The 23,181-nt window shown below is 56.6% G+C and overlaps 1 protein-coding gene across 2 annotated transcripts in view; it reads right to left on the reverse strand.

The window, feature by feature from the left end:
* Positions 1-23,181, reverse strand: part of STARD8 (StAR related lipid transfer domain containing 8) — a 59,854-nt gene that overhangs the window by 31,288 nt on the left and 5,385 nt on the right. Inside the window, exon 1 of one of the 2 annotated variants that reach the window (XM_054169558.1) lies at positions 11,227-11,309. The exons of the other annotated variant lie outside the window; for it this stretch is intronic. The gene's annotated coding sequence lies outside the window, so the exon portion shown is untranslated. Of the gene's footprint in view, positions 1-11,226; positions 11,310-23,181 lie in introns of those variants that run through there. 2 annotated transcript variants of the gene reach the window in all.

The raw sequence follows: 23,181 nt of genomic DNA on the forward strand, positions 1-23,181 counted from the left end.
TTTGTGAAGGGGCTGGCCCAGCATACCAGCAGTCCCTCAGCACCTTCGGAGGGTGAGAATCACCTCTCCACCAGCCCCATGGCTGCTCAGTCCCACCCGAGTCCAGCCAGACTTTTGCTTTTGTCCAAACCACAGAATCACAAAATGGTTTGGGTTGGAAGAGACCTCAAAGACCATCTGGTTCCAACCCCCCTGCCATGGGCAGGGACACCTCACACTTAGACCACACTGCTCATCCAACCTGGTCTTGAGCACAACCTCCACATCCACATCAACCTCCCTGGGGTTCCAGTGTCTCTGCTCACTGGGACAAAGGCCACTGAAAAGCAAAGCAAGGGGAAAACTTCTCTGCTTAAACAGCTTCACCTGCTAAGGCCCCAAATGCCTCAAAATCTGTCTTTGAAAGTGCAGCACCTCCGTGGTTTCAACATGAAATGGACCTTAGGAACCAATCCAAGTCCCATGGAAACAGGAGGGAAAATGTTTTCCCTGTGAGGGTGACAGAACACTGCAACAGGCTGCCATGGGGGGTCGTGGAGTCTCCCTCCCTTGGAGATATTAAAACCCCACCTGGATGCATTCCTGTGTGAGCAGGTATAGAGTGACCCTGCTCTGGCAGGGGGGGTGACTGGATGATCTTTCCAGGTCCCTTCCAGCCCTTAGCATTCTGTGATTCTGTGACTCCAGAGCCTGGCTGCATGGATGGGCAGCTGCTGACGTGCTGTGGGAGCTCCAGCCACACCAATGGGCACCCTCCAAGCCCTGCTGCACAGGCAGAGGCACCCAGGTGTGCATGGTGACATTGGCCTGTGATGGCCACGCCAGAGGGCTTGCTGCTCTTGCCTGCCAGCTGCTCACAGAGCGTTTCGTTCCTCCCTGCAGAGCTGCAGAGCAGGGTCACGAGGTGCCTCCTGGATAAGATCACCCATCTGCACCAGAGGAGCTGATCTTTGCTCTGCCCAGAGTTCCAGAGTGTTCCCAGGGAGAGGTGAGGGACATGGCATCTCCTTCCTCCTCCGCTGCAAGCCACCCAGGGCCCATCCCCATGTCAGGACTTGCAGGCTGGCACCGGAGGGGGAGCGAAGGGCTGGATGGGGCTTCCTCTGCAGTCCCCACCTGGGAAGCAACACACAGCATTCCTCCCTCCTGTGCCCACTGAGGTGGAGGCTGGATTGTAGGAAGAAGTTCTTCCCAGCAAGAGAGGTTGGCCATTGGGATGTGCTGCCCAGGGAGGTGGTGGAGTCTCCATCACTGGAGGTGTTTAGGAAGAGACTGGATGGGGAGCTTGGTGCCATGGTTTAGTTGCTTAGATGGTGTTGGGTGATAGGTTGGACTCGATGATCTCAAAGGTCTCTTCCAACCTGGTCTATTCTATTCTATTCTATTCTATTCTATTCTATTCTATTCTATTCTATTCTATTCTATTGTCCCTTCCAACCCAGACCATTCTATGGTCCTATGATTCTCTAAGATTCAGCCTCACCTGAGGCCACAAGCAGCAACCAGGGAGCTGAACAAGATCAAGACCTGCAGCTCTCCTTCCCCGAAAGCTCTCCTGAGGCCTCATGGCCAGCAGCATTTTAGGCTTGATCTTAGAAAGAAGTTCTTCACAGACAGAGAGATTGCCCATTGGGATAGGCTGCCCAGGGAGGTGGTGGAGTCACCATCACTGGAGGTGTTCAGGAAGAGACTGGATGAGGCAGATTATGCCATGGTCTAGTTGGAATGGAATAGGATAGGATAGGATAGGGTAGGGTAGGGTATGGTAGGATAGGATAGGATAGGATAGGATAGGATAGGATAGGATAGGATAGGATAGGATAGGATAGGATAGGATAGAAAGAATTAACCAGGTTGGAGGAGACCTTTGAGTTGGTTAGTTAGGGCTGGGTGATCAGCTGGACTTGATGATCCAGTATCATAAGGGGGCTACAAGAAAGCTGGGGAGGGACTTTTTAGGGTGTCAGGGAGTGATAGGACTGGGGGCAATGGAGCAAAACTAGAAGTGAGCAGATTGAGATTGGATGTTTGGAAGAAGTTCTTCCCCATGAGGGTGGTGAGAGCCTGGCACAGGCTGCCCAGGGAGGTGGTGGCAGCCTCACCCCTGGAGGTGTTTGCAGCCAGGCTGGATGTGGCTGTGAGCAACCTGCTGCAGTGTGAGGTGTCCCTGCCCATGGCAGTGGGGTTGGAACTGGCTGAGCCTTGAGGTCCCTTCCAGCCCTGACAGTTCAGTGATTCTGTGAGCCCCGGGGCTGGGACCACCGCTCCTCAGCTCACCGAAGCCAAGCAGCGCTACCAGTGGCCCCAGCAGGGTTGGGGCCAGGAGCCAAGGTGGAACAATGGAAAGCATTTAGAGAGCAGGAAGCTGCATCTGCTGGATGAAACGCTATCTTCAAACAAGACGTGTTTGGATAACTCCAGTTTCATAACTCGCCTCTTCCGATGTTAGGAAATCACAGTAATAAAAAGAAAACAGAATGGGGGAGAAGGAACTTGGCACAGGGAACAATGGGAGAGCTGCCGGGACCCCGCCGCTGCCTCCCAGGCGAGCCCAGCCCAGCCCCCAGCCGAGCCCAGCCCACCGCGGCTCACCCAGGGCCCTGCAGGAGCCAATCTGACCGAGCGGCGAGGGGAGAGGAGTTAAATGTGCACCACAGCCGCATCAAGAGCAGAGGAGGCTTTGATGAGCTCATCTGGTCCCGGGCTTGCTCGCTTGATTTCTTTGTTGTTAATGGGAATCAAAGGCATCCTGGGGGAGGGAAGAGAATTCAGAGGTGGTCAACGTTAAACCTCGGAATTTGGTGGCCAGCTGGGTTTGCCTTAAAAGTGATGGAAGGGATGGTCCTAAAGGGTGGAAGGGGCTGAGAGGACATCTCCTGGCGCTGAGCACTTTCAGGGCCCAGCCAGCCAGCTAGGTTCTGCTGTTAGCCATGTTGAATTATGCTGAAGATGGATGTAAGTTCCTCATATTAACCTAACCCCCCTCAAAACAGACCTAGAGAAGGGCTTAGCACTGCCTTAGCAGGGAGAAGCAACGGGAGGGCAGACAAACACAGCAGCACCCCAGCTCCAGGCTCCCACCCAGCACAACCAGCAGCGAGGCCAACTCAAACCCTCACACCAAACCAAGCTCCCTGGCCAGGGGCAGCTCCATTCTCCAGAGCCCTTGGTTCCTCTCTGGTGCTTTTTGCAGACCTGGGCTGGGTAATCACTCCACAGTTCCACCACAGCACAGCACCACAGCACAGCATGGCATGGCACAGCACAGCACCCACAAGCACAGCCAAGGGCATCATGCCCTACACTGTAACTCCATATTGCAGAGGACACAGAGCACCCCTCAGCCCCCTGCTCTGTGTGGCCCCCAGCTCCAAGACACACCAAAGGGGCAAGCAGCCCCAAGAACCAGGGGGTTTGCAAAGGCAAGGCTGGGCAGTGGGACTTTGCCTCTCTTTCTAAACAGCTGGATGTCAGTCAGAGCTGGATGTCAGTCAGAGCTGGCTGCTCCACCACCAACTTCACCCACTCCCTTTGCTCTGAAGGGGCTGTTTGGGGTCCCAGCACCCCACACATGCTGGCTCAGCCCCCCTGCTGGGGCTCAGGACCCTGCTGCTTGTCTGACTGCAACAGCTGGTCCTGCAAACACTGCTCCCAGCTACCACCTCCAACAATTTGGGACAAGAAGCCAAAAGCTGAGGTCACTCAGCTCAGGCCACTGGACCCCTCCCCAGCACCCACCTCCTCCTCCCCACCCTCCCCACTCCAAATATAAACTTGCTTACAGGAAATGCCTTAAAGAAAAGGCACCTCCCTGAGTCCTGAAGAATGCCCAGAAAATAAACTGTCTCTGGACACGAAGGAAATGGCTTTTTTTTTTTCCCCCTTAAATCAGACTGCAAAGCAGCTTTAACCCTTCCAGTCCCTGCTGCAAGCTCAGCCACCCACACACCTCACACCCTGGGGCTCTTTCAAGTGGTCTGTGCTCCAGATTAGGGAGGCAAGAGAAGCCTCCTGCCAGAGGTCCCTGGATCCTTGTGCCATGACTGGGTCTTGAGCAAAATAGTCCAAAATTAGGCAAAATGTCTGATAAAGAAAGCACCAGACCCTCAGAACAGGCTCAACCTGAGACCCACTCTTAACTTTGCATAAACACAGGCTCCATTCCCAGAGCCACCAGGCACAGGAGGAGTTCACACAACTGTTGGCATTGCTGGAGGTCCTGCATTACCCCACTCTGCTGGGGAGGACAGGGATGAGGGGGCTATATCCTCCTCCCCTTCCCAGAGCCCTCCTGTGGGATGCTTTCATCCAGACCCACAGCAACAGCAGCTCCCAGCCCTAGCATGTCCTGCTGAGCAGGAAGCAGAGCAAGGTAGGGAGCTATAGAAGGTACAAGCAGTGGCTTTGTACCAAAGTCCCTACACACAACACAAGAAAAAAACTGAGAAGGGAGAGGGAGAGGGAGAGGGAGAGGGAGAGGGAGAGGGAGAGGGAGAGGGAGAGGGAGAGGGAGAGGGAGAGGGAGAGGGAGAGGGAGAGGGAGAGGGAGAGGGAGAGGGAGAGGGAGAGGGAGAGGGAGAGGGAGAGGGAGAGGGAGAGGGAGAGGGAGAGGGAGAGGGAGAGGGAGAGGGAGAGGGAGAGGGAGAGGGAGAGGGAGAGGGAGAGGGAGAGGGAGAGGGAGAGGGAGAGGGAGAGGGAGAGGGAGAGGGAGAGGGAGAGGGAGAACACCCCTGTGCATTCGCAGGCCTCCAGAGAAAGACATTTCATCATCTCTCTTCTGCACAGGAGAAAACTGAGGCAAAGCTTCTCCTAAGGCAGAGCCAAAGCCAAGAGCAGAGCCCAGCTCCCTGCAGCCACAAGCACACTTCCCTTGTCCCCAGCCCGCCTGGCCTCCCTAAACGTGCCCCTTCAGAGCTGCACACGCAGGGCTTTGAGTCCCAGATGCACCAAGCAGCTTGATAGGAGTCAGCTGCTGCTGCAAAAGGCCCCGAAGACTTGTTGCTTGGGGCTTTGTAAAGGGCAGCCGTGCTGCAGAAGCGTGCTGCAGAAGCCGTGCTGCAGAAGCCGTGCTGCAGAAGCCGTGCTGCAGAAGCCGTGCTGCAGAAGCCGTGCTGCAGAAGCCGTGCTGCAGAAGCCGTGCTGCAGAAGCCGTGCTGCAGAAGCCGTGCTGCAGAAGCCGTGCTGCAGGGTGTGAGCGTGTGTGCGAGCCCCGGGCGTGGGAAAGGAAAGCAGCAGGGTCGGCTGCCTCCGGGCTGGAAAGCGCGGGGCAGGGGGTCAGCAGGAGATCACACCTGCCTCTGGGCAGAGAGATGGCTTCTGCTCAGTCCGTGGGGGTTTTGCCTCCTGTATCGAAGTACCCAGTGAGAACAGCCTGGAGATGCAGGAAGAGAGCTTGCCTGAGCTGGCACCTGTCCTGGAGAGCCGGAGCAAGAGCCCTGGAGAGCTCCTCGGCAGAAGGATGCTTCTGCAAAGGGCCCGGGAGAGCCTTCTGGCTCTGCTGAGACAAGCTGTGCAAGGCAATCCCGAGATCCAGGAAGTGTTTTAATACCTAGAACCCACATGGATGCCCACACAGAAGGTGTTAATGAGGAGCAAATCACACAGCAGGCTTCGGAGGTGGACATCTCCAGCAGCAATGCCTGCTGGGCACCCCTGCAGAGCTCCCCAGCGCTCCCACCGCTACACTGTGCCCATTAGGTATTTTACTGGGACATTAAATACACCTCTAACCTTAAACAATCTTCCCAGCAAGGCCCTTACCCATCCTCCTGGCAGGATGAGGCCCCAGGAGGAGGCAGGTACTTTCCTCTGTGGTTCCCAGGCAGCTGCTCTTGAGCTGGCCTGGAGGTAGGGCATTTATGCATGACAGAAATCAATGAAGGAAACATTCCCTGCTCCAAAGCAGCAACGAAAGGTCACAACCAGAGACATTTGTAATAGAAGAGAAAAAGATCTGGAGGTGGGCACAAGGATGCTGAATGAAACACAGGGCAGGTGGTAAGTGCTGCCAGGGACCATCAGGCACAAGTTCAGCCTTCCATCAGCAGGGCTGGAGGGGATGGGAGGGGGTCAGGGGGGCCCAGGTAAGGCAATGGGGCACCCAGCAGGTCCTGCTGACCTATCTTCTCATACACACAGCCTCAGGTGTCCTCAAGTCCTTCAAAGCTGTGTTTTACTTTCAGCACTTTGTTTCTAGCTGAGGGAGAAGCACTGCTTCCTAATTCCTGCTGCTCCTGAGACAGCACCACAGCTCCCAGGACCTAATTCCAGGAGAAATCAGACAGCCAGAGCTCAAGTCCAGCCCTGGACATTGAAGCTGGTGCCTGACCATGCCTGGAGGCTCATGCTGGTGGCTCTGCCAGGGGACAGCCACCCCGGTGGGGTTTGCTCATGAAGGGGGGCAGGGTCCATGGGGCAATTACCTGCCTGGGAAAATGAAACTGAGACAGCAGCCCTGCCTGCCCGGATCTCCTGCTCTTGCCCAATGGCACTAATGACAGGAGGTCAAGTGCACTCTGAGTCACTGCTGAACATCACTGTCCCACAGCCTTGTGACACCCCTGCCTGTGGCCGTTTCCAGTTTCACCAGGAGCAACCAGCTGCCACTCACCAGCACACACCCCCCACCCCCCCAAGTAAACCTTCACTGAAGCCCCCAAAACTGCTCCACCTCCCTCCCCACACTGACCTGCTGGCCCAAGCCCAGCCTCTTCCTCTCCAGCTCTGTTCTTTTTTAATTCCTTTTCCCTCTAAATGTTCTTTTGCTTGGCCTCTCTGCCCCAGCTCCAAGCTGAGCTGCCAGCCACCCCACTCTGCAGACACAGGTCCCTGGGGCTGAAGGTGAGAGGATGGAAAGGAACAAACCCTGCAGCCCCTCTGCTTCACCCTGGCACAGCACAGGGGTTGGACAGGATCACATCCAGAGGTCCCTTCAAACCCCCACCATGCTGGATTCACGGCCAGTGTGCTCCTCAGCAGCTGCCACCTCACCTACACGAGGTGTGACACCAAGCCCACTTGGCCAGCAGGTTTTGGTACTGCTGAACTCCCCCTGATCAGCTGCAGCAGTCCCTGGCCTCTCCGTGGGACCTGCGAGGTGGGCACTGGGGAAGCCACAGCAGGGCACAGCTGAGCTCAGCCACAGGACAGCAGGAGGAACTCAAGCTGGACACAAACCTCCTTGCAGGAGGATATGAAAGAGCTGAGCTCAGTGGGGAAGGTCAAGCTGCTGCACTTGTTAATGCCCGTTCCCAGCCCAGCCGTTAACGTTTACTCTGCCTGTAACTGGCACTGGGTGACAAGTGCCCTGCTCTGATAAGGGATCCTGCAAGCAGCTCAACAAACAGCTCTGCTGCTGGGCACTGGGCAAGTGTGCTCACGTGGCATGGAGACACTGCTGATCCTTAACTGTGCAGCACAGAGAAGAGCAGGAGGCAGCCACCCGTGGGTGTCGCAGCTCAGCAACCAGAGATGGGGGCTGGATGCTCTCAGAGCCCGCGGTAGCCAGGGCTGGCATCCAGAGTCACCCCCAGGGAGCACTGGGATGAGCATGAAGCAGGGCAAAGTGAGGCCATCTCCACACCACCAACAGTGCCTGTGCAGAACCATGCAGATAATCATAGAGTGGGTTGGGTTGAGAGGGACCTCTAAAGCTCATCTACTCCAACCCCCACTGCAGTCAGCAGAGACATCTTCCACTAGAGCAGGTTGCTCAGAGCCTTGTTGAGCCTGAGCTTCAGTATCTCCAGGGATGGAGCCTCAACTACCTCCCTGAGCAACCTGTTGCAGTGTTCCACCACCCTCATGGTGCAGAACTTGTCCCTAACATCCAATCTACATGTCCTCTCATTTCAAACCACTGCCCCTCGTCCTGTCACTGCAGGCCTTTGCAAACAGTCCCTCTGCAGCCTTCTAGTAGCACCCTCCAGGTACTGGCAGGCTGCTGTTAGGTCTCCCTGGAGCCTTCTCTTCTGCAGGTTGAACAACCCCAGCTCCCTCAGCCTGTCCTCACAGCAGAGGTGTTCCAGCCCCATGATCATTGTCATGGCCCTCCTCTGGACCTGCTCCATGTCCTTCCTGTGATGAGGGCTCCAGAGGTGGACACCAAATTACTGAGAAGTCAGACAGCAACCCCCCCCAAGGCAGCACTTCCTGCATCCAGAGGGGAATTTCTTGCTGGAAAAAGCAGGAGCAGCCCCTGTTCCTTTAAATTTGTGCACCCAGCCCAGCTGCCTGCAGAAGCTGATATAATTATCCAGAGGTGACTTTCAGAAAGGCTTCACAAGAAGGGCTATTGTGGCTCAATCATTAACCGGGCAGGAGACCCCCGGCCTTGCTGGAATGCAGCCATGCGCTGCCAGGCTGCTGCCGAGCGCGAGGGAGCTCGGCACAGAGCCTCACAGGCAGCTCCTCTGGCCTGCTCACCGGCAAAGCTCTGGCCACTTCCCTTCATGGCCCCCTTCCCAGCACTAAATCCCACCAAACACCTCCTTCACACTCCCCAGTGGGGCTGAAACAGTGTGTGGATGAAAGCAAGCTGAGAAACAAGAAGACCCAGGTTCCACGCAGACGTCCCCACCGCCACACATGCCTCAGTTCCCACCTCAGCTCACCTCAGCAGTGCTCTGGATGTGAGGTGCTGCTGCTCCTGGAGCCTGCAGATCCTCTCACCTCAGCACTGACACCAGCACAGCATGGGACAGGTAAGTGCAGCAGCAGCCCAGCCTGAAGGCTGCCCACTGCCTCTGAAGCTCAGCTGCCACCACTGGGCCCTGGCAACGTGTTTCACCAAACCTGGTGGGCAGAGGTGGGCAACGTCTCTGTCATCAGGCTGGTGGAGATGGAAGGAGACACCAATGCTATGTGATAAGCTTTGAAGCAAGGTTGAGGTCCTGCTGTCCCTCAGGACCGTCCCCAGCTCCCCATACAGTCACTGTGCCAGGAGACATCTGCCCTGCAACTTCATCACCAACATGCTGCCTGCACTCGGAGGATTCAAGCCTCACACACACATCTGAATGCAAAAGCCCTTCCAAAAGCATGGAGAGTGGAAACATCAGCCTGCAAACCCCTGCATTGGGCCAGCTGTCCTGTGCTCCTCAATTCTCCTCTCTGCTGGCATCGATTTACCCTGTTCCCAGGAGAGTGAAGCCAGGGCAGCGCCTGGCCTCCAGAAGCTTCCCAAAGCTTCCTTGCCACAGCAGAGCGGGGCCAGGGAAGCTGGCAGGGCTCAGGGCCAGCCGACGTGTCAGCTTGTTCCCCCGCTGCAAAGTCACGCAGCGAGCCCTGCTCAGCCCTCAGGGAAAGGACAACCTTCCCTTCCCCTGCTCGACTGCGACTGGCTTTCAGAACTTCCACATCTTTTTGAAAGGAGTGCAAAAACCCAAGGGAAGTACTGCAGTGCCCTTGGGCATGGCCATATGTCGTGCTCTTACGAAACTAAATGGCTGGCAGCCGGTCCCAGGCACGGGCTGGGGGTTGGACACTGAGGCAGCGCAGGCAAGGAATGCTCAGCAGGAGCACGGCTGGGTTTATTCAGCAGGGCTTTTATTAGAACAGTCTTTCTCAGAGGAAGCACAGGAACATGATGTGAATGTGAGCACCTCATGTTTGATAGCAGCTCCACACTGGTGTTTAGTCACAGGAGGGACTTCCAGGCAAGTTTTGGGGACAAAGGTGGGAGCTGATTTTTTTTTCCCCTGCGAGAAGGGGGTTTGAGCTGAACCATGCCCCTGCCCTGCACCCAGTGAGGAGCAGACCCTTGCACAAGGCTGCAGAGCACCGAGGGGCTGGTGCTCCTGCTCCAGCAGCCTGCTGCCTCTCCTAACCAGATTTCAGTTAAAGTGTAAACAGGAAAAAAACCCACCAAGGCACATTCATTGATAAGAATTCAAGTATGCACATGGAAAAGAATGCAGAGCTCTGCCAACAACATCACGACACATGCTTTGACGTCCTGGGACCGTGCAAGGGTCTCCAGAAGAAGAGGCTCCTCCAAAACACAGCCCACAATCCCACAAGCTGGTGTTTAAGCTTGCCATGATCAAGCAGCCCCTGAGAAAGCAGCTTCCCCTGCCTCGGCAGCACGTTCTGACTGCTGCCCGTCCGTAACGTGACGTGCCAGGCACGCGTGGCAAACCCATCTGCTCCCACCAAAGATAAAGGTCTCCAAACAAGATGATCAGCTGTGAGCACGTGCCCACGTGCCAACAGCCTTAACATCAAGTCCCCCTGCCACAGCAGAAGGGCCTGATCCAAAGCCTCTGGACGTCAGCACAGCTTTTCCATCGACTCAGGATCAGAAGGCAAATCCGTGCTTTTCCAGGCGCTGGTTTAATCATGGTAATCCCAGGTAGAGGTGGAGTGAGGAGAAGCTTGAGGAAACCCAGGCAGCCCCAGACTCATAGAATCACAGGATCAATAAGGTTGGAAAAGACCTCAAAGATCATCAAGTCCAACCTGTCACCCAACACCTCATGGCTACTAAACCACGGCACCAAGTGCCACGTCCAATCCCCTCTTGAACACCTCCAGGGACGGTGATTCCACCACCTCCCTGGGCAGCACATTCCAATGGCTAACAACTCTCTCTGGGAAGAACTTTCTCCTCACATCATCCCCTCCGCATCCCCCTGGGGCCGCAGCAGTGAACTGGTCAGCCGAGGAAGGAGCCCGGCAGCCTCCCACACCAAACCAGCGACTCGGATGGCAGCAGCCCCACGCGCGGCTGTGACTCAGCCCGGGGATGACCGGGACCTACTAACAGCTCGGCTATGTCGGGAAACGACCTCCGGGCTTCTCCTCCTCTCCGGCTAAACCACAGCCACCTGGTCCCGACAGCGTGCCCGCCGGCACACACAGATAACACCGATAACGGGCGTGAAGCTGACAGCGGCGGCCGCAGCGGGGAGCGTGGCCGGAGCAGCGCCCTCCGGAGCTGCACAGCGCGCTGCTGGCTGCCGTCACCCAAATTTCAGCTCTGCCTCTGCCCCCCAACACACCCCCACGGGCACACAAACACGTGTGCCCCCCCAACACACACCCTCAAACACACCCCCGCCAGCACACAAACCGCCCCCCCCCCCCCGAGAATCAACCCCCAAACACCTCCACACACCTCCCTACACACAAACAACGCCCCCCAAACACCGTCCTGACCCAGCACGCCCACCAACACCCCTCCACACACCCCCGCACACCCTGGAGAACCCCCGGGCTCTGCTTTACCTTCGGGCCGTGCCGTGCCCCCGTCAAAACCCCGCTTCCCGGGGGTGATCGGTTGAGACCCCGGAGAGGAGGAGGAGGAGGGGTGTGGAGGGGGCTGGAGGACCCTCGGCCCCGCCGCGGGCAGGGGCAGAGGCAGGGGCGGGCTCGGGCCGGGACCAGCCGCGGCTCCGGCCGTTGTCGGTGTGAGCGGGGCCGCGGCAGGTGCGGGGCTGCGGGGCGGGGCCGGGCCGATGGCTCCGCCTCCAACCCCCGGGACGCGCCCGCTCCACCCCTGCCCCACCGCCGCAGGGTCCCACCGGCCGCCCTCCAGCGCTCCAGAGCCCGGGGAAACCCGAGTGCTGGTGCGCAGCGCAGGGTGTGAGGCTGAAGGTCCCGAGGCTGCTCCATGCAGCAGCTGCAGGAGCTGGGGTTGCTCAGCCTGGAGAAAAGGAGGCTGAGGGGAGACCTCACCGTCTACACCTCCCTCAAAGGAGGCTGGAGCCAGGTGCGGGTCAGTCTCTTCTCCCAAGGAACAAGCGATAGGACAAGAGGAAATGGCCTCAAGTTGTGCCAGGGTATGGTTAGGTTGGACTTGAGGAACAATTTCTTCCCCAAAAGAGCTGCCAAGTCCTGAAACAGGCTGCCTGGGGCAACGGTGGAGTCCCTGTCCTTGGAGGGGTCTCTTCCAAGCAAAACGATTCCATAATTCCATGGGTTCGTTATTCTCTGGCTCTGTGCACACATGTACAGGTCCAACCGTGGAGCCACACCAGCTGCAGCCCCGGGAAGGAGCTGTCACAACACATGTGAAACCCAGCATGATCCCAGCCCCTGCCCGTGTCCCACAGGGCTGCTTTGCACTGCCCTCAGCTTCTCGGTCCCCTGTCCCCCCGCATTCAGCCATCTCCCTCCCTCCGCTTCCAGACCGGCAGCAGCAACTGCAGGGCCTGGCCTGGCTTCATGTGGGCTGGGGGCCCTGGGACAGGGACAATCAACAGCTGCAACCTCCTCGCTGGGCTGAGCACCCGTGAGGGTCCCTCAGGCTGTTCCCCCACAAAGACAAGTCCCAGGGGAGTTTCTGCACGGACACCTGGCTGTCCCTGTCTCTCCCTGCCCATCAAGCCACACAGGTGGCAAACCAGGGATGCAAGCCACAGCCAGGCACCAAGGGGAGCAGAGAGGCTGCTCCTGCAGGATGTGTCTGTCTAAAGTCCCCTTCATGCTGCAGGGGATTTCCTCAGCCTCTAACAGCACAGGCTGAGGAAAATCCTCCCCACAGCACACACACATCTCACAACCTGGCTTATGGGTCCTAGACTCGTGTCACGGGCGATGGGACCAGCTGCAGACTATGTGCCAGAGGGTGAAACACAAAATATGGGAAGCAGTGTGGAATAGAGGGGATAAGCGTGGGGGCGGGGGGGAAGCAGGTTTAAGGTGGACTTGATGGAGGAATTTGTTAGTGGGAAAGGGGAGACTAAAAGTCTGGAGATCAGCAAGCACCAGCCTGAGTGTGGAAGGAGCAGCAGAGAGGAAGGAGGGCATCAGATGGAGGTGATGGGCAGGAGGCTTGATGAGCAAATACACAAAGCACAGATGAATGCAAGGGGGGGAAAGCAACAATTTGGTGTGGGATCACCAGAAAAGCAAGAGAGAGACCAGGTACATTGCAGGGAAGCTACAATCAGCTCTTCTCTTACTGGTAGGAGGATTGCCAAAGTACCCTGACATGGGAGGATCAAGGAAAAAAACAGAGTTTTTTTCCATTGTTTTCACAGTCTGAGAGGCTTTTCATGCACATCTCCTTCCTTCCTTCCCGAGCCCCAAGCTCTTGATCCTCCTCCCACCACCCTCCCAACTGCCTCTGCAGCCCTCAGCTTGAGAGGGAAGTGGCTCCCAGCAACCAGCTTCTCAATAAGGCTGTTGTTGACTTGAAAGTCTTCATACAGCTTTGTATTTGGGAGCTTCTCGCCAGCCAGGGTCCAGGGGATGGGCAGGGAGGGGCCAAAGCTGCTGGAGGGCAAGTGGCCAGTGCCACCCTCCCCAGACAGCCATGGCAAAGAAAGTGGCTGCTGACTTGCAGTAGAGATCAGTGAAGTTCAGACAGGAATCACAGAATGTTTTGGGCTGGAAGGGATCTTTAAAGGTCATCTAGTCCAACTACCCCCCCAGTCAGCAGGGACATCTGCAGCCAGAGCAGGTTGCTCAGAGCACCAAACAACCTGATCTAGAATGTTTCCAGGGATGGGGCACCTTCCTGAGACAGTCTCAACACCCTCAGGGTAAAAAATTGCTTCCTTCCACTGAGTCTAAATCTCCTTCCTTTAGACTAAACCCATCACCCCTTGTCCTATCACAGCAGACCCTGCTAAAAAATCTGTCCCCAGCTTTCTTACAGGCCTCTTTAAGAACTGAAAGGCCACAAGGTGTCCCTGGACCCTTCTCTTCTCCAGGCTGAATAACTCCAATTTTCTCAACCTGTCTTCACAGCAGAGGGGTTCCAGCCCTTGCATCATTTCTGTGACCTCCTCTGGCCCTGCTCCAACAGCTCCATGTCTCCCCTGTACTGAGGATTCCAGAACTGGACCCAGCACTGCAGATGGGGTCTCAGCAGAGCACAGCAGAGGGGCAGAATCCCCTCCCTTGACCTGCTGCCCACACTGCTGGGGAAGCAGCCCGGGACACAGCTGGTTCTGGGCTCTGAGTGCACATGGACAGACATTTCCCTCTGGCCACAGAAGTGGGAAAGGGGCAGGAAAACGCAGGACTGTGCCCAGCACAGGGGGCACAGAGGGTAAGGGCAGAGCTCCCGATGCTTTACTCCGCCTGGCATTGTGGTGGGTCAGAGCCCGGCGCCAGCAGCAGGGTGACAGCCAGTGGAAAAAGCTCCGAGGAGGATTTCAAGCATTTTCCACTCATTTCCTCATGCAAAGCAGGAACGGAGAGGGCGTGGGGGCAGAGAGGCAGGAAATGTCCCGGAGACGCTCAGCTATAGAGAGGGCAGGGCCGTAGCCGCCGGTTCCACGTGGACCCTCCCCTCTCGTCCCACTCGCTCCGGAGAAGCTGAGGCCACGCCAGTGCCGGGGCGGATGCTGGGAGGAGCAGGACCGTGCATACCACACACTGCCCCCATCAATGGGCCGCATTCACACCCGCAGATATTAATAGTTGCCAGCGAATTGCTGAGGAATGGTGGAGCTCGCCATTGGGAATAGCCTGGAGCACCCTGAAGCCGCGGCCAGAGCGTGGCTTGGGGGGCTGGAGAACTTCTGCCCAGCCCCCCAGTAACCAGCCCCAGCAAGGGGAGAGGGCTTGGTGCGGGTGGTGCAAAGGGCATGGCCGAGGAGAGGCAGGGAAAAATCCACAAAGGCTCTTTAAGGCTGGCCAGATACCAGGAAAAAATGTCAGGAAAGGTGAACAGGATGGGGACCTCTCTCCTCCTCTTCCCAGCAGGGAGGGTGGGGACCACCTGGTTGGTCAGGACGCCCGGATCTTAACCTGGGGAAGCTCCGGTAACAGGCTCCAAGGAATAACCTTGGCCTGGTACTTAGAGGGGACCATAAATGGGACCTTGGAGGAGCTGAACTCACCCCACCACAGCCCAAGCTTGGCAGACAGCCAGGGCTGAGAGAGCAGAGCCACATGCACCCAGGGAAAGCCAGGATGAATCCTGATCCTGCTGTAATGAGAAGCATGGCTACAGCTGTCCACAGATGAAGATACAGCCCAGCCTGAGGCACAGATCTGAGGTCAGGGCATTTTTGGGTGAGCTCTTGGTGCTGCCCTCTCAAACCCTTCCCTGCTCTGGGCCGGGTCCCAGTGGGAATACTGGCCAGACTGTGGGCCAGCTGTGGGTGAGGGCTCATTCCAAGGAACAGATCATGCTGGGAGATGCACACTGGACACCTCTGCTGAGGCTGGGATGCTCAGACAATAGCAGTGCTGGAAACAACCCCACTATAACCCACTATAACTTAGCTGCTTCTCTAAAATGCTGAAGATGTCCGTGCTCACTGCACAGGGGTGACCCTCAAAGACCCTTCCAACCCAAACCAGTCCATGACTGTTCGATTCTATCCGGACTGGCTCCACAGCTCCCTGATCACACACTCCCCAGTGCCAGAGAACAGAGCACCTCCAGATGTGAGGAGCACAGGGCCACAAGACACACATGGCTTATCCCATCCAGCTGTTGGGGGGGAGCAAGAGGAGGCTTCCCCAGGCTCCATCGGGAATCCAAGGGCAGCTGAAAGGGGCTGGCTAAGGTCTGAGAGCTCCACTCTGTTCTGCCACGGCACCTGACCAGGACACACCAGACCTGCAGACCCTGCGGGGGTCAGCCCAGGGGGAGTCCAGCACCGCCTGTAAGCCAATTTCATGAGCAGCGCATCCTCCACGTGTGACACCCTAAACACGCATATGTGACCACTGCTCACCCGTGAGCCCCTTCCCCTCGAGTGACTCCCCCCCCACCCCGTATTCCCTGCTGTGTGTCCCCTCCCAGCTTGTGACCGGTCCCCTCGTCCCGCCGGACGCCTCCTAGGGGGCGGGAAGTGCGCCCTCTGCTGGCCGCATCTCGCCACACACAGCCCCCCTCACCCCCGCCAAGAGAAAAAGAGCCGAAAAAGGTCAAAACAAAGCAAAAAGAAGGGAAATAAAGCACTGCGAATCTCCGGGAAAGGCAGCTTTGCTCCGGCCGACCACTACACCACAAGGGACAACCCCCCCCACACACGGCCTGAGCACCTTAGGATGGCTGTGACCTGCTTCTCGTGAGCCCACAACCAAAATCAACAGGGGAGAAAAAAAAACCCAAAGATACAGTTTTCTTTCAGGTGTATAAATCAAATCCACCCACAGCAGGGATGGGTGTCCCGGGGTAAAGTCACACACACGTTCAGGGATTCCTGCTCTGTTAATCCTACTGTTAGCCATGGTCCATATTTTCCCACTGCCCTAGGAGGAGGACAGGAGAAACTCTCAACATGGTCACAGGAACAGGCTTCACCTGGGTCTAACTCCACGGCAGAGCTGGGCCCACCCTGATCTTGTCACACCCTGCCACCCCAAGGTGCCTGATGTGCTCCTCATCCATCCACCCAACGCAGGATGCTTGTTTGCTCTTCCCAAGAGCAGTCCCCCCTGCACTGCCCCCACAGAGCACCCCTGGCCCACCCCTGAGTGACAAACCCACGCATGGGCGCTGCCAGAGCTTTCCTGTGACACAAGGTTTGTCCCCATGCAGAGCACGTGGATCCATGTGAGTGCCACCTTGGAGCTGTTCCTAAATGACCAAACATCTGATTTGGTATCGGACATCCTAATAACAGCAAGTGGGAGGGGAGCTGCCTGCTTCTGCCCACCTCAGGACCTCTCTGCAGGACAGGTAACCCAGAAACCACCTTCACCATGTCCACCTTGATGCCAACCTTGCCTACACCCTCTCTGCAGCCCATCAACCACAGCACACCAGGTCAGAGGAGGAACATCCTGATGCCAGCCCTGGTCGCTGGGAGGATGACTCCCGGAGCCGTGGGGATGCTCCAGCACCAGCCTTGGCACAGGCTCAGTGCCAGCATGCACAGCGAGCATGACTGCAGCAGGAGGGAGCAGGGTGGTTTCAATATCCTTGTTGACAAGAGGAAAATCAGGGGAAGAAGGTGACTGGCAGCCATGAAATGGCAGCTGGAGCCGGCGCCGTCAGCTGCGCGAGCGCAGTGGGCAGGATCCCACCAACACCAAATTCCCCAGCTTCCACAGGAGGAGGGCAGGAGGGAGGAGAAGGGAAAGGCAGGGACATAGGCACAACAGCATCATTCATGGGAGCTGACTTGGTGCAACAAGGGTCCTGTGTTCCCAGAGTGCTCAGCAATTAATACAGTGGCCACAGATCTTGGAGAAACAGCAGGAATTTATCTGAGGAATCTGGATTATGTGGCCACTGCTGAACCAGAGCAGAAGGCCCCCAGCCCTGGAAGGCAAACAGGGTGAGCAAGGAGGAGCAGCAACCAGCTCAGTTACCCCAGCTGCTTCTGCTTCAGCCACCCATGCTAGAACCTCCTCCTGTTACCTCGAGGGGGTTACTGCTGCTGATCCTCCCCCCCATGCCAACAGTACCCCCAAGGGGATAGTGGAGAACCAGGTCTCCCAGACCACACCTGGGCTCTGCCACAGCAGGCAGGCAGCCCAGCAGAGGACCTGCCATGGGTAAAGCAGCAAAGCTCACAGCTTGACCTTACACAAATTGTCACAAGCCATCATAAACCAATTAAACCTCAGCACTGCAGTTTTCCTCAGGGACACCCACAGACACAACCTGCCCATGCCAGAACACCTTCACCATCCTGCTCTGACACAGCAGGCAGCAAAGACACAGAGCCAAACCACCACCGAATCCACACTGCTTTACTTCAGAAGGGAAGCCAAACCCTGGACCTCCCCAGCCCGTGTTTTGGGGCTGTATTCTGCCTCCTGCACCTCTGCTCCACTGACTCTCAAGAAGCCCACCTCCCACTGGCAGCCCCATTTGATTCTCCCTGTCACTATCTACATTCACTGCTATTTCCTCAGCACCCCCCACACACACACCAGACCAAGCTGAGCCTCCCAGCCCACAGCCAGGCTGATACCTCCTGCTCAGAGCCAGGAAGAAGAGCCAGAGGATTGTGGTGCCACTGGAGCTGCTCTCTTCCCCCAGGAATCCTTGGCTCCCAGCAGATGTCAACCAATGCAGCTCCAGCTTGGATCAGGAACCAAAGGCTGCCCAGCACCAGGTGCCAAAGTCAGTGTCATGATTGTTCACATTCCATCTGCATCCACCTCACACCTCAGCAGCCTGGTCCCACCTGGGAACGCTCTGCCTGCCTCTGCTCCTGGGGGAGGGTTGGTGTTCAAAGCACTGGGGATGATTCAGGCAGGATTCAGAGCTTCTTCATTAAGAGGAGAGGGAATTAACATGACCAGACTGGTCTGTGAACACCTCACACCTTTTCTCCCCACCTGACCTCTTGTGCTTTGAAGACAAAACCACTGGAGCTTTACAGGGCACCCACAAAGGCTGTGCTCAGCCCCATCCATCTCCTCTGACACCAAGCTGCTCTCTCCAAAGCACAGGGAGGCTGTTTCAGACCCAGGAACATCTTCTTCCTTTGCATTGTAAGGCAGCTCACATGTCCAGAGCTCTTCCCACAGCAAAGCCATTGCACAGCCAGACCTCTCAGCGTATTTTCTTGTTTCAAGGAAGTAACCACGCTTGAAACTTCCCTCCTGAGCCTTTTGTCCCCTGCAAACCACCCAGAGGACAGGGTTAGAAATGTGCTTTCTTGCCTGCAGTTTCTTCCCAGCCTGCCTCAATCCCTCCTTGTCAGCACTGGCAAAACCTGGCAGCATCCCTGGGCACAGAGTGGTCACAGGAGCCTTTTCCCAGCTCCTCCTCTGCCCTTCCCCAGCCCACACGAGGCAAACACCCCACCCCCACTCCCACCACCACCCCCTCTAACCCAAGCTCTTCCTTTCTGGCCTTCAAAGAACATCCCCCAAGTCATGACAGGATCCTGCTGCTCAGAATCTGCATTTTGTTAGCTGCAGGAAACACAAAAGCTCCCAGAGCCTGAAGTGGAAGCCCTAGAAGGGATGGAGGATGAGCTGGGGGGTGGGGGTCGATTCCTGCAGCCATCTCTGGGCTCAAAGTCAAAGAATCTTTATGGGCAGAAGACACAAAAAAGGGCAAGGAACAATCTCATTTTGGGGATGGAGGAGCCTCTGCCCTCTGCCAAATCTTTCTTTCCCCACCATCATTTACTGGAAACACTGAAGTGTGGCCACTCTGGGTCTGGGTTGCTTCTAAAGGGTTGTTTCTACTTCCACCTTTTCAGCTCATTCCTCAGGAGGGCTGAGCAGCCCACCCTGGCAGGAGGAAGCAGTGGGGAAGGAGAGCTGTGTTTGTCCTGCAAGAGGTGACAGGAGAACAGCCCCAAAGCATTTTAAACTGCTGTAAGCCAAAGATATGAACAGGAGTCCCTTGCACTGCCACAGTGATTAACCACTGCCTGGGTTAATTGACCAGGGATGTAATTACACACACGTGGATTCGTGTGGGAGCCACCATCCATCTCCATGGAGCAGCAGCACAAAGCAGCTCCCAGAGCAGGGCTGGGGAGGCACCAGCCAGGACAGGCAGTGCCCAGCACAGCCTCCAGACCTGTGCTTTATTGAAGCAGCCCCAGAAAGCACCTAAAATGCCAATAAATACCCCACAGGAGACGGGCAGGGAACAGCAGAGCTTGCAGCCTTGGCTCTGCCCAGAGGCTTTAGCACCGGCCCAATTCCTAGGGGAAATTAAATCAGTGTGGGTAAACAGGTATCAGAGAGCTCAGGGGGTTAGAAATAACCTCGGGGCTTGACTGAGGAGGCTGCAAAGGAAATGCTGGGGATTGTGTCTCAAGCCCCAGGAGATGCTGTCCCCAGCTCCTGAGAAAACATCTGGTGGCAAGAAAGCTAAACCTGAGCTGTTTGCTGAGGAGCTGCCCTGGCAGGGGGATTTTTAGTGTACCAGTTCTTGTTTGGGAAGTGGCCTTTTTTTTTGCTTTGTTTTTAAAGCTATTTCACTATTTAGATTATTTAGAGCTAATCACCCAGGGCTTTGCACTAGCCAGGCAGGGGATCAGATCCCAGTGGCAGGAGAATGCCAGGGAGGCCGTAACAGGAGGAAAACTGAGAGCAGTTGAGAAACAATCCTCATCCTTCATGGAAAATAACCAGAAGAGCAGCAGGGCTGCTCAGAGCGTGGCTCAGCTGCTGCTCCTGGGCCAGCACCCACAGGGCTTGAGCTTGGGGGCTGCCACCCACCCAGGCTCCCAGGAGGGACCTGGAGTCAATTGGAGGACCAAGGTTGGCGTTGCAGTGTGATTAACCAGCCGAGCCTGAGACCAACCCCACGGGTGGCCAGGGGGGACAAGGAGCCAGACGTGTCAGCCCACGACCACTGCTAATCACAGTCACTTCTGCCTCCTGCCTCTTTGCTCAGCTCCAGACCCCTGACCATGTTTTCCAGCACACAACAGACAGCCATTGCCCAGGAGGGCAGAAACAGGTCCCTGCAGCCACAACCAGCATCCCACCCCACCCCTTCGAGCCGCAGATGTCCTCTGGTCCCCTCCCTTGTGTCTTCACAGGGAGAGTTGTTAGCCGTTGGAATGTGCTGCCCAGGGAGGTGGTGGAGTCACCATCCCTGGAGGTGCTCAAGAGGGGACTGGATGTGGCACTTGGAGCCATGGTTTAGTAGCCCTGAGGTGTTGGGTGACAGGTTGGACTGGATGATCTCTGAGGTCTTTCCCAGCCTTACTGATTCTATGACGCTGCAGCTGGAACACGCACGGTCCCTGCACGCCCATCTCAGCACAGACACCCATCCTAGGAGCCCCTGGGCTCCCTCTCCCTTTCAACCCCTTCAGTGACAGAAAAGCAGACCCAAATCCTCACCTTCTTCCCCCCAAAGAGCCGGGCACTGAACGTGTGGGCACAGGCCAGGCGAGGAGCGAAGGGCTCGGGCTGCAACCCAAGAGAGCCAGCAGAAGGGATTTTCGTGTAAGGGGAGAAGAAGAATAGCTCAGCTGTGACAACATATCAACAACAGCTAAATTTAGCAGGTTATTCTCAGGGATCCAGATGCTGGGTTAAATGCAGCCCTTATTATTTTGTGCAGGGGCAAAAGTTCAGCAGAGTCCCTGGTGCTGCTCCTTCCCTGTTGCTTCCCCACGTGCAGCAGCGCTCTGCTCTCACCACCGCCTGCTTGCCCTGAAGGAAGCCACCAGCCCTCCCCTTGCCCCACTGCACTCAGAGGAGGCCACTGCTTGACAACATCTGCAGAGCAAGCTCCCCATGCTGCTGCTGCTGCTGCTGCTGCTGCTGCTGCGGGCAGGGGTTTGCTGGCAGGCCGCCGTTCTCGCGTGCCCAGCTGCTGTGGGAGCCTTTTCCTCTCTGCTTTGTGCAGAACAATGCATGGGAAATGAAGGTCCAAGAGGAAGCAGAGAGTTAGAAAATCCATGGAAACCCAGCTGGGGCTGCTCCAGCAAGATGGCTTGGGGCCAGCCAACAGGCAGTGGGTCCCACATGGCCTGGGGGAGGCCTGATTGGGGGGTGTCCAGGGGAGACTGAGTCCCCTGTGCTCCTGAAGTGGGACCTCTGGGAAGGCAGATGAAGTCCAAGTGTTTTGCCACCATCACTGCTGAGGGGCTGAGCATGGCTGAGCTGTTTTAATGGTGGTGGGAAGCAGCAGAGTCTTCCCACAGCTGTTGTGGAGGGAAGGGGCTGTGGCAGCCCCAGTCCAGATCCTCCCAGGCAGGAATGGGGTCTGGGAGCTGGGAACAGGTCTGGCTCCCCTCAGGAAGCAGCTCAGGGAGTCTGAGGGACGTGCAAGGAGAACAGCACTGCTGCAGGGGAGGATCAGGGGCAGGATCTGGGAAGTGATGGGAGACCCAGGAGAGACACATTCCCAACAGTTACTGGGATAAAGGCAGAACAAACTCAACCCTGCCTTCTACCACTGTCTTGAGGGCTGAGGTCCTCTTGGAGCCCTAAGAGATCATCAGGGACAGAATGGTGTCTCCTGAGACCACTGTGCATGTTTCCTTAAGTGACCTTTGTTTGTCAGAGCATCTTCTGAGGACAGTCAGCTATGAGGACAAGAAGTGACTGCCCTGGGTCTCTACAGCTCCCTGAAAAGAGGCTGGAGCCCAGTGGGGGTTTTCTCTTCTACCAAGAAAAAAGAGGACAAGAGGGAACATCCTCAAGTTGCACCACAGAAGGTTTAGGTTGAACACAAGGAACAATTTCTTCCCCAGAAGGGTTATAAATCCCTGGAACAGGCTTGCAAGGGCAGTGGTGGAGTCACCACCCCTAGAGGGGATTCAAAGCTGTGCAGATGTGGTGCTGAGGGACATGATGCAGCGATGACCTGGCTTAACTGTTGGACTTGATGCTCTTAAAGCTCTCTGCCACACAAATTATGACCCTATCATTCTATTCAGAGCTTTCAAAACCCCAGTGGGGAGTTTGAACTGGCCTTGGGCTTGCTCCAATTCCAAGGCCAGAGTAATTCACAGGAAAGAGAGATCTTCAGCCTTGCTCCACTGGCACCACGCTGCTGCAGACTGCAGTGACAGCAAGCAGCTGGAGTAATCAATGCATTGGATGGCAGCTGACAAATCCTTTGGTGAAAACCTCTGCAGCTGTTCACCTAGGCAAGGGCTTCTGCTCCTCCTGCTCTCAGAGCCCATGCAAGTGTGATGCCAAAGTGGCCAAGCATCCCTCCAGCAGCGCGAAGCCCACCAGGCTGGGACAGGGATGTGAGGCCAGGAAGATGTGAGCTGGATGGCTGTGAATGTGGCTGAGCCTTTCCCAGGATAACTGGGATTTTACAGGCAGTTCCAAACCAAGGGGGGAACCCTGTAAACAGCCTCCCCCCAAAAATCCCAGCCATGGGTGTGATCTGTAGGAGTCTTCCCTGCCCCCCTCCTCTTGCACAAGGCTCTAACCCCTTTTGACAAGCTCTTGGCACTCATGTTGTTAACCTCTCCCCTAAAAGGGCAGAAGAGACCACCCAGGATTGCCTCTGGAGCGCCATTCACAAAGCACCTTTTGTCACCCAGGGCTTCCCTGTGCTCCCTGGCTCTCATGCCAGCTGGGCTCAGAGCTCACCCAGCCCTTACATGGATGAAAATCAAGAAGCCAGATCATTGTCCTCCAGTCAGAGGAGCTGCTCAGAGATCCACAGGTACATGCCATTGGCTCCTGGCATTTCCCATTTGCCAGAGCTGGAGGCTTTGGCCAGCAGCACTGCTTCTCCCCACCTCTGCTGCTGAGAGCCATCATCTGAGGGACCTGTCCTGAGCTCTGTGCTAACAGCAAAGGAGCTGACACCAAGCAGACAATGCTTCGGGGTCCCTACACTCCCAGAGCTGCTGAAAGCTGCCAGCT

This window comes from Dryobates pubescens, chromosome 18, assembly GCF_014839835.1.
Source record: "Dryobates pubescens isolate bDryPub1 chromosome 18, bDryPub1.pri, whole genome shotgun sequence".
Taxonomy (NCBI): domain Eukaryota; kingdom Metazoa; phylum Chordata; class Aves; order Piciformes; family Picidae; genus Dryobates; species Dryobates pubescens.